The sequence below is a fragment of the Gekko japonicus genome, unplaced genomic scaffold (genome assembly GCF_001447785.1).
Source record: "Gekko japonicus isolate JY-2015 unplaced genomic scaffold, Gekko_japonicus_V1.1 scaffold451, whole genome shotgun sequence".
Classification (NCBI taxonomy): domain Eukaryota; kingdom Metazoa; phylum Chordata; class Lepidosauria; order Squamata; family Gekkonidae; genus Gekko; species Gekko japonicus.
In genome coordinates, this window is record NW_015175983.1 from 491345 (window position 1) to 500803 (window position 9459).

Sequence of the window (9459 nt, forward strand, 5' to 3'; positions counted from 1 at the left end):
GTCCCCCTTCCTGGGCCAGAGAAGAAAAAGATCTGCCCTGCTGCCAAATCCAGCAGAAGGAAGGGGTGGATGGGCAGGAAAGACTGAAGACCGCAGGCATGTAGGGGTTGTGTCTGTTTAAAGACAAGCACATTCCTCCCACAAGCAGTTGTAGGAGGCAGAGAATTTTTTTAAGCCGACTGCAGGGGAAGAAGGGGAGAGCAATAAGGGGGTGTGAATTTTTATTCTAAACACACAATCCTAACATTTATTTCAAATCTGAGAATGTCTCCACCCTCCAGTCATGTTCTGCAGTGGAGGTACGGACGATTTCCCTAGGAAGGAATGTAGATTTCTTTGTATGTCTATCGTACGATCTCAGGCATGTTTACTTGGAAGTAAATCCACAAGGATTTTCTTTCATGGAAAGGTAAGGATGGCAGCATAATAAATCAATGGGATTTGCTCCCGCAAGATGTTGGGATGGCTGCTGGTTTTAGATGACTTGAAAATGATGACGTCCAGAAGGGTTCTCCACTTTTATCATTACAAGTCATGGTTGCAGGCCGCAGGGCTAAGAGCCGAAGAGCCAAGAGCAGTGTTCCCTTTGCGCTGCCTGCATTAGCGGCCGCTCATTAACACCAGAAGCCCCGCTCAGCAGCAGTCTGGAGCCGCTCAGGGTTTTGGACTGCCCGTTTCCCACTTTAAGATTACAGCAGTTGTATTCTGCTCAGGATATGATCTGCTCTGTTCAGTAGGGGGGGGGGAATTAGAGGGAACATTGAAAGAGCCCTTTGGCTTTTGCCCCTCTGCTCATGTTGTGCCCGAGGACTTGTGCCTCTGACCACACCCATGAAGATTACAGTGTGCAAGTGAAAATCAAAAGATGCTATTTAGTAAAATAATATATTTTACAATATTGGAGGCTATACCAATGGCAGAAAGTTCTGACTGAATTCTCTATTGAAATATTGATGGTGCCCATATAGAAATTCTACAATAGAGCCATTCACTGGACTGAGTGTCACCTTTGATGGTATCATTATACAACTCAGAGACTACCTTTTACATTATTGTAAAATAACTGTTTGTCTCGCTGCAGAAGTTTATTGAAATGAGTGAATTTATAACCAGGGTCCTCAGGTGATGACTCGTGCGGATCTGATGACTTCTTCGGTGATTCGATGGCTTGTGTTGAGTGATGACTGATGTTGATAATTCTTCTATGTTGATTCCATGACTGATGTTGATTGATGACTGATGTTGATGAAGCACTTGTACCTATCGTTGATTTTTGCTTAAAGTCCTTACGCTTTGGGATTCACTTTATTCTTTGTATCAGTTCGTTTTACTGTACTGTACATGTGATATACCTATCTGTGTCAAAATATTGTGAAATATATTATTGTAATTAATTGGGTGTCCCCCTTCCTGGGCCAGAGAAGAAAATCTCAAAAATGACAGAATGATTTCTGTCCGATTCCAAGGCAAACCATTCAACATCACAGTAATCCAAGTCTATGCCCCAACCACTGATGCAGAAGAGGCTGAAGAGGACTGGTTCTATGAAGACCTACAACACCTTATAGAACTAACACCAAAAAATGATGTCCTCATCATCATAGGGGACTGGAATGCTAAAGTAGGAAGTCAAAAGGTAACCGGAATAACAGACAAGTTTGGCCTTGGAAAGCAAAATGAAGCAGGGCAAAGGTTAACAGAGTTTTTTCAAGAGAACACACTGGTCATAGCGAACACCCTTTTCCAACAACCTAAGAGGCGACTCTACACATGGACATCACCAGATGGGCAACACCGCAATCAGATTGACTATATAATTTGCAGTCAAAGATGGAGAAGCTCTATCCAGTCAGTAAAAACAAGACCTGGAGCTGACTGTGGTTCAGATCATGAGCTACTCATTGCAAAATTCAGACTTAAACTGAAGAAAATCGGGAAAACCACGAGGCCATTCAGGTTTAACCTAGATCGCATCCCTGATGAATATACAGTAGAGGTGAAGAATAGATTCAAGGGTCTGGATTTGATAGATAGAGTGCCTGAAGAACTATGGACAGAGGTTCGTGACATTGTACAGGAAGCAGCAATCACCACCATACCAAAGAAAAAGAAATGCAAGAAAGCAAAATGGCTTTCTGATGAGGCTTTACAAATAGCAGAGGAAAGAAGGAAAGCGAAAGGCAAAGGCGAAAAGGAAAGATTTACCCAACTGAACGCAGATTTCCAGAGAACAGCAAGGAGAGATAAGGAGGCCTTCCTGAATGAACAGTGCAAAGTAATAGAAGAAAACAATAGAATGGGAAGGACTAGAGATCTCTTCAAGAAAATTGGAGAAATCAAGGGAGCGTTCCATGCAAAGCTGGCCATGATAAAGGACAAAAACGGTAGGGACCTAACAGAAGCAGAAGAGATTAGGAAAAGATGGCAAGAATACACAGAAGAACTATACAAGAAAGACCTCAATGTCCTTGACAAACACGACGGTATAATCACTGACCTTGAGCCAGACATCCTGGAATGTGAAGTTAAATGGGCCTTAGAAAGCATTGCTAACAACAAAGCTAGTGGAGGTGATGGTATTCCAGCTGAGCTATTCAAAGTCTTAGAAGATGATGCTGTTAAAGTGCTGCACTCCATTTGCCAGCAAATTTGGAAAACGCAACAGTGGCCACAGGATTGGAAAAGATCAGTATACATTCCAATCCCAAAGAAGGGCAATGCCAAGGAATGTTCAAACTATCGCACAATTGCACTCATATCACACGCTAGCAAGGTCATGCTCAAGATCCTACAAGCTAGGCTTCAACAGTACGTGGATAGAGAACTACCAGAAGTACAAGCTGGGTTTCGAAGAGGTAGAGGAACGAGAGATCATATTGCCAACATTCGCTGGATTATGGAGAAAGCAAGAGAGTACCAGAAAAATATCTACTTCTGCTTCATTGACTATGCTAAAGCCTTTGACTGTGTGGATCACAACAAACTATGGCAGGTCCTTAAAGAGATGGGAGTACCAGACCACCTCACATGTCTCTTGAGAAACCTGTATAAGGGCCAAGAAGCGACAGTTAGAACCGGATACGGAACAACTGATTGGTTCAGCATAGGAAAAGGAGTACGACAAGGATGTATACTGTCACCTTGCTTATTTAATATATATGCAGAGTACATCATGCGAAATGCTGGCCTGGATGAATCACAAGCGGGAATTAAGATTGCTGGGGAAAAGATCAACAACCTCAGATATGCAGATGATACCACTCTAATGGCTGAAAGTGAAAAGGATCTAAAGAGCCTCTTGCTCAGAGTAAAAGAGGAGAGCGCAAAAGTGGGCTTGAAGCTCAACATCAAAAAAACTAAGATCATGGCATCCGGCCCCATCACTCCTTGGCAAATAGAAGGGGAAGCCGTGGAAGTAGTGACAGACTTCACGTTCCTGGGATCCCAGATCACCGCAGACTGTGACTGCAGCCATGAAATTAAAAGACGCCTGCTCCTTGGGAGGAAAGCGATGGCGAACCTAAACAGCATGATAAAAAGTAGAGACATCACCCTGCCAACAAAAGTCCGCATGGTCAAAGCAATGGTATTCCCAGTAGTCATGTATGGCTGCGAGAGTTGGACTATAAGGAAGGCCGAGCGCCGAAGATTCTTTTGAACTATGGTGCTGGAGAAGACTCTTGAGAGTCCCTTGGACTGCAAAGAGATCAAATCAGTCAATCCTAAAATAAATCAACCCTGACTGTTCCCTGGAAAGCCAGATAATGAAACTGAAGCTCAAATACTTTGGCCACCAAATGAGAAAGGAGCACTCCCTGGAGAAGACCCTGATGCTGGGAAAGATTGAAGGTCAAAGAAGACGGGGACGGCAAAGGATGAGATGGTTAGACAGTGTCATCGATGCAACGAACATGAAATTGAGCCAACTTCAGAGGACGGCGGAAGACAGGAGGGCCTGGCGGGAGATGATCCATGGGGTCGCGAAGAGTTGGACTCGACTGTGCGACTGAACAACAACAAATTAATTGGAAAATTTACTAAATAGCATCCTATTGCAGTGTTTTCCCCCTTCGGACCACACCCAAGCTTCCTTAGGTATCTCTGACCTTATCTGAGATATCTCGAACAAACGTAGAATCTGCTGTCTCTGGAGCTCCAGGCTCAAGGAGAGCACCATCGATAGTTTTCATACGACGATATAATTCAGAGCGAGGAAGCGCTGTAAGAAAAGAACACCGTGCCTTTGGGAGATGTAGTTGTGAGTTAAGAGGTGACTGCTGCACTTGGGCAAAGTACAACCTGCCTCTCTTGATGTATTCTTACAAAGATCTCACCATAATGACAAAGCGTGTTGCTGCGGGCTCCCGAGCCGCCATCACCACTTCGATCGGCAGCCATCTATTCTGCATGACTGATTCAGAGGTCAGCAGACACTACCTCCCGGCTGGCAAGGCAATGGACATAAATTTTTTAAAGAGCCTGTAATCAATTCTGCTTGGAGCTGGCAGCCAGGGAATTGACTGGTCAGTTCAGAAGGTGAAAATTCTACTTTGGGAGCTACTGGCATGAAAGCTGTGAGCAAGCGATTTGGCTCCTGCATAAATGAGTTTGCTCTGGAGCCATCCCTCCTGAGCGAAGACAAAAATCTGTGAGCTGGAGACTAAAAAACTATGAGCTAGCTCACACTAACTCAGCTTAGAGGGAAAACTGCCCCTGTATATTATGTTATATGGATAACCTGAATTGTAGAATGAGCCTGAGCTTCAGTCAGAAGAAGAAGAGAAGAGATTGGATTTATACCCCGGCCCTTCACTACCCAAAGGAGTCTCAGAGTGGCTTACAGACTCCTTCCCCTTCCCCTCCCCACAATAGACACCCTGTGAGGTCGGCGGGGCTGAGAGAGCTCTGACAGAAACTGCTCTTTTTCAAGGACAGCTCTAATCAGAACTACAGCTTGCCCAAGCTCGATAGACTCTCAGTATCCTGAAACCAGCAGCCTAATTGGCTGCCATTGTGCAATGGACCAATCAAGGAAGACTATGACTTTCAGCGGGAACAAACCCTATTGGTCCTAAGCACTCATTTCTTACTGATCTAGGGGTGTGGTTTAGCCAGTTCCAAACTGTATGTAAGTTGGGGTTGTTCTGTGTGTTCTGTGTTGTTGTGTTCTGTTCCAATAAACTGAAATCACTGATTGAAGGAAGAGCTGCCTGATCTCAAGTTACAACAGTTCCCTCTGGCTTCATCCCCCTTCCTGGACCACTCGTGGTTCTTTGGGTCCCTGCATTTCAGCCCCGTGTCTCTAGGCTACCCCTTCAGCCAGCTTGTCACTTGGCCAGGCTGCCGATAACTCCTGTCTCACAGGCCACACCTCCTCGTAGATGTTGCATCAATAGTCCACAGCACTGCTTTTGCACTACTGACATCCTGCACCACTAATCGTGGCTGTGTGACCACCCATAATGACCCCGTGGAGTCCCTTTTCTTTTTGCTGCTGCTGCTGCTGCTGTGAGCCGCGCTGGCCTTACCCTGCAAAGAGATGAGGAAGAGATTGCCGCATTTCCCATATCAACTTGGTGCGTGTGCCTTCAGTATTTCTATCACTGTGCTCATTCCCGCGTTCTGGATCTAAACCACACTCTGAGCCTCAGCAGCATGTCTCATTGGTAGTTGCCAAGATAATAAATGGGGATTCCAACACTTTTGCCTAAGTAACTACAGACTTAAATTCTTCCTTTTTTAAGCCAGAATGCAACAGAAAGGTTTCTGGAACATCACCATCTAGGCAGTCCGTCTATACCTATTGTGTAGTGGGTTAGTGTTGGGTATTACAAGATAAAAACACTCAGTATATATTGGGTTAAATGTCTGTTTTGTTGTTACAGGAAATCACATGCTTTTGTGTAAGCCAATGTTAGTTTAGGTCCCCCAGCCCGGGAAAATTCTTCCTGTTCCAGGAGTTTGATTGGAAGCAAAGTGTCAAAGTGTCTTTGCATTTTATGGCTCCTCTTCCTCTCTTTGTTTGCTGTTTCGGCAAGAAGCGTGTAAGAGAAGCCATTGCAGCTCTTCTAGTCTCGTCCTTTGTAGAGTGAAGATGTAGGGATTAGCTCTGTTGTTATTTTCCTCCCAGTTACCTTTCCCTGTGCTGGAATGTAGTAAAACCCTTTATATTTTAAACACACATGGACTCTGAGTCTGATTATTGCACTCTGGCATTGCTAAGCTGTTTTTTTTCTCTGCTGAATCGCAATTTTTATAAGAAACTCCAACAAATTGGTTATGGGTGCCCAGTGAAGCTTCTTGCTGTGCAAATGCAGAGTGCTGCCAGAAATAGACCAGAAAAAAGCAACTCATGTGTGTTAGGATTTTTCTAAGGTAGAAAATTTTTTACTTTTAAAAATCGCAATTGGATTAATGGTGTTCAAGCAACGCTCCTGAGTTTTTCTTCACGAGCCTGTGGAACCGGTCTGAAGGGCTGTGTTTTCAAGCCGGAGAGAATTCCTGTGGCGTTTGACTTGGATCATCTTTTTCCCTGCGACCCGAAGCAAGCTCAACAAGCGGAGGAGGAGGGGGTGAGCCGTTTCCTGCCAGCCGCTGCTGAAAAGGCTTGGAGCCTCGCGCACATCAAAGGATCGCCAGCTTCCTCTCCACGTTCTACAAGTTGGATAAGTATTATAACAATAAAAACCATGTCAGCTAACAAAAACCTCGCATTTTTCAATCTCCCAGTTTTGGGTTCCAGTAACTATACCTGGTGGCGTAGATGCATAAGAAATGCCCTTCAGACACATATGGCTCTCTCCGTAATTGATGATGAACCCCCCGAAGGTGGGAAAGCTTTGGAAAGATATAATGCAGATGATGGTCTGGCGATGGCTCTTACCATGGGCTCGGTTTCCCCAAGGGACAATATGGAAATGCTAAAATGCAAAACGGCAAAAGAGATGTTGAATAAGCTTGAGCTGACCTATTCTTCTAAGACTAATGCTAGCTATGTGTTTCTCCATCAAAAGCTATTAAATGCACGTATGCGAGATGGCCAGTCTGTGCTAGAGCATTTAAATTTTTAATGGAAACGTACGACGCTCTAAAGGACATTGGCGAACAGCCAAATGATAAGGCTTTAATCTCAATAATTCTTGGTTCTTTAAACAAAGAATATGCGCACAAGGTAGCTGCCCTCAAGGCATCTCTTAACCTAACACTGCCCCATGTACTAGATTACTTAAGAGGTGAAGGGCACAGAAGAGAAGTCTCTAAAGCTAAAAATGACTTGTCTGTGTTAAGTATTAAATCTGATTATGAAAGGAAGAATGACAAGAGAGATATAAGATGTTTCCGATGTGGGAAGCTTGGGCATGTTGCAAAATTTTGTCGGTCAGAGAGTTTGCCCAGATCAGAGGGTTTGCAGAAAAAAAGACATCAAAGGGCTCCCGCCAAAAGTGACCACGCTGAGCCTAACCGCTCTGAAACAGGAACCCCTAGGAGGCGTGGCCAAGGAAACCCGAATGGTCAGGCTGAGAGACGGAATGTGTTTGCTGTAACAGAGAGACAGCCCCAGAAAGCAGATATTGTAAAGCAAAAAAGCAATATGCATGCGTTGACTGTCACTGGGAAATATGATACGGATGATAATCTAATCCTGATTGATAGTGGGACCGTTTATCATGTCTTTAATTGTGAAAAGTGGTTTACTGACTTGGATAGGAATTGCAAACCTGCTCTTCAAGGAGCTGAGGGTGAAACCCTTTCAGTCACAGGATCTGGATCTGTCATTCTGTATGGTTTGAACTCTGATGACAAAGTTGTTGAAGTTACACTCAAGGACTGTGTGTTAATCCCTAACGCAATAAATAATTTGATATCAACAAGGAGAATAATGCAAAATGGTAGTTATGTTGATCTTAGATCAAGCTATGGAAAAATATGGAGCGAGAATGGATTTAATGTGATGCTGCAAGCAAACAATGGTTTTCATTATCTGAGACATATTGCTGATGCTGATTTCGATGATGATGACAAAGAAGCTGAAGGAATGGTATGCCAAACCAGATCAGCTGAATGCAATCATAAAGACTGTTTATTTGCCTGGCATGTAAAGTTTGCTCATAGAAATGCAAAGAGTGTTCAACAGTTATTGAAGGAATGCAATATTGAAGCAGCAGAATGTGAGCTCATGAGAAATGGCTGTGATGTCTGTCTAAAATCTAAAGGCACAGCTCCCTCTTACAAAACTAGACCTCATGACTCCAACACTAAGCTTCTAGCGTGTGTCTACTCTGATTTAGTTGGACCTATACGTGAATCTGCTGGTGGGATCAGATACTTTGTCCGTTTCCTGGAAGCAAAAACCAGATATGTTTATACCTACCTGCTTAGAGGCAAAGATAAGGTGCTTGACAAGTTTAAATACTATGTATCTGTTAAAAACAAATTTGGCAAGGCGCCAGAAGTGTTGTTTACTGATAATGGTACAGAGTACTGCAGCAGTGAGTTTCAAAGATTCATGGAACAAGAAGGAATTGAACATAAGACAACAGTTCCTTATTCGCCCCAACAAAATGGAACAGTGGAACGCTTAAACCGCACCATACAAGAAATGGCGCGTTCTATGCTAATGCAATCTGGACTTTCAGAGTCTTATTGGGCAGAAGCAGTCCACACTGCCGTTTATCTGCATAACCGAGTTCCATCTAAAGCTACCAATAAAAGTCCTTTTGAATTATGGCATAACAGAATGCCTGGACTTAAACATATAAGAGCCTTTGGATCTAAAGCCTATGCGCATATACCAAAGGAGAAAAGGGGCAAGCTTGATCCAAGAGCAGAGACTGGTATCCTAGTCGGATATGCCTTTGGTGGAAAAGGGTACAGAATCCTAAACCCTGAAACTGGTTATGTTAAAGTGTGCAACGTGGTACGTGTAGATGAAAGCAATGTTTTACTAACTCCTAACCTGACTGAGTCCACAGTGCAACCCACTACACAGGATCCTACAGATGTCTCCTTCTTCGACGTGTTTGCTTGGCAATCTGCGCAGACTACCTGTGAACAGGCAGGTCCATCTCCACGAGAGAGTTCCAGCTCAGAAGGGGAACCTGGAGAAGCTACGCCAAGGGTAAGAGAGACTACCACTGTGAGACAATCAGCAAGGAGTACCAAAGGTGTACCACCACCGATGTATGGAATTTGTGCAAATGTGCAACCAGACAAGGAACCTTGTGAATGGAATGAAGTCGATCAACCGCCTGCATCAAAAGACTTCTCACAGAAATTTGGACTTGATTTATCAGATTTTTCTACACCTGTTGAGAACTATACATCCTTAAGGACACTGTTAAGCATAGCAGCCTCAAGGGGCATGTATGTTGGACATTTGAATGTCAAAACTACTTTACTCAATGGAGACCTGAATGAGGAAATCTACAAAGCCTGGAATGAAAAGCTGACTAAACTGCT